Raw genomic sequence first — 2,312 nt, forward strand, 5'->3', positions numbered from 1 at the left:
GACATCTTCAAAAGGGGGATGGATTTCCTTTCCTGGGGTACAGAGGAGGGTCTAAGTGTCCTCATTGCATAGGCTGTCTCTTAAGTAACTTTTATTTAAAATGATCTCTATGTCAAAGTGGCAGTTTGGGTCAGCTTGCCCTTGGCCCGCACACCATCCCGTTACACTCCCACATCCTAAAGAACTTACTTTCAGTAGATTATTATTTACTCTTTGGGATGTAGAAATGTTTGTGTTTTTTAAAGATTTTACTTTTAAGTAATCTCCACACCCAACATGGGGCCCGAATTCACAACCGCAAGATCAAGAGTTGCACTCTCATGTCCCAGCTTACCGCCCGCAGCTACACAGAGAACTACACCAACTGACCATGATTGAAGACAATAAGGAAAATAAAGACCATTCCTTAGAAAGAGGAAGAGCAACTGTCATTTTTTCCTTGAAGAATGAAGTTGGTGGACTTATAAAAGCACTGAAAATCTTCCAGGAGAAGCATGTGTACCTGTTACATATTAAGTCCCAAAAATCAAAAAGAAGAAACTCAGAATTTGAGATTTTTGTTGACTGTGATATCAACAGAGAACAATTGAATGACATTTTTCATCTGTTGAAGTCCCATACTACCGTTCTCTCTGTGAATCCACCAGACAATTTTACTGTGAAAGAAGATGGTATGGAACCTGATACTTGGTTTCCAAAGAAGATTCCTGACCTGGACCATTGTGCCAACGGAGTTCTGATGTATGGTTCTGAACTGGATGCAGATCATCCTGGCTTCAAAGACAATGTCTACCATAAAAGACGGAAGTATTTTGCAGACTTGGCTATGAACTATAAACATGGAGACCCCATTCCCAAGGTTGAATTCACTGAAGAGGAGATTAAGACCTGGGGAACTGTGTTCCAAGAGCTCAACAAACTTTACCCAACCCATGCCTGCAGAGAGTATCTCAAAAACTTACCTTTGCTTTCTAAATATTGTGGATACCGGGAAGATAATATCCCACAATTGGAAGATGTCTCAAACTTTTTAAAAGAGTGCACAGGTTTTTGCATCCGTCCCGTGGCTGGTTACTTATCACAAAGAGATTTCTTATCAGGTTTAGCCTTCCGGGTTTTTCACTGCACACAGTAAGTGAGACACAGTTCAGACCCTCTCTATACCCCAGAGCCAGATACTTGCCATGAACACTTAGGTCATGTCCCCCGTTTGGCTGAACCTGGTTTTGCGCAATTCTCCCAAGAAATTGGCCTGGCTTCCCTTGGAGCTTCAGAGGAGGCTGTTCAAAAACTGGCAACGTGCTACTTTTTCACTGTGGAGTTTGGTCTCTATGAACAAGACGGGCAGTTGCGAGTCTTTGGTGCTGGATTACTTTCCTCTATCAGTGAACTTAAGCATTCACCTTCTGGACATGCCAAAGTAAAGCCCTATGATCCCAAGATTACCTGCAAACTGGAGTGTCTCATCACAACTTTTCAGGATGTCTACTTTGTATCTGAAAGCTTTGAAGATGCAACGGAGAAGATGAGAGAATTTACCAAAACAATTAAGCGTCCATTTGGAGTGAAGTATAATCCATACATACAGAGTATTCAGATCTTGAAAGACACCAAGAGCAAAACCAGCGCCATGAATGAGCTGCAGCATGATCTCGATGTCATCAGTGATGCCCTTGCGAAGGTCAGCAGACAGCCAAGCATCTGATGCTGAGAGTGTGAGTGTCAATTAAGAGGCCTGTGGGTCAGCTCCTGCTTTTCTTGAAGACCTGGTTGTGGAGGGACAGCCTCCAAACAATATTCTCTACTCCTATTCCTTAATTAGTCCTTTGGAGATTTGTGCCTGAATACTGTATACCACTACCTGTTATTTTTTTGGTAATGGCTTTCGTGAAATATGATTCATATACTATACAAAAAAAAAAAAAAAGAGAGACTTGCATGCTCCACCGACTGAGCCAGCCAGGTGCTCCAAAAGGTTTGGGTTTTGACAAATGCATAGTGGCAGGTATAAATCATGAAAATGTCATGGAATTCACTCGCAGATCCTTATATCATCTCTAGTTTTGCCTTTTCCAGAATCTCCTACAAATCGGGTCACTCAGTGTGCAGCCTTTTCAGACTGGATTCTTTCACTTAGAAAAATACATGTAAAGTTCATCCATGTGATTGTATGGGGTGATGGTTCATTTCTTTTTATTGCTGAAAAGATTAACAGGAGAAAAACAAGTCAAAGTTTAATATCATGCATATGTCCTGTATTCATGGGAGATACCCAGGAAAATGGAGTAATTCCTTGAAGTGGCCCAGCCCTC

General features: G+C 41.7%; 1 pseudogene; it reads left to right on the plus strand.

Moving 5' to 3' along the window:
• The first annotated feature begins 370 nt into the window (after positions 1 to 370).
• Positions 371 to 1,705, plus strand: LOC141372259 (tryptophan 5-hydroxylase 1 pseudogene; annotated as a pseudogene).
• Positions 1,706 to 2,312: the final 607 nt, after the last annotated feature.

This window comes from Callorhinus ursinus, unplaced genomic scaffold, assembly GCF_003265705.2.
Source record: "Callorhinus ursinus isolate GAN/ISIS: 27379988/994484 unplaced genomic scaffold, GSC_fseal_2.0 scaffold3934, whole genome shotgun sequence".
Classification (NCBI taxonomy): domain Eukaryota; kingdom Metazoa; phylum Chordata; class Mammalia; order Carnivora; family Otariidae; genus Callorhinus; species Callorhinus ursinus.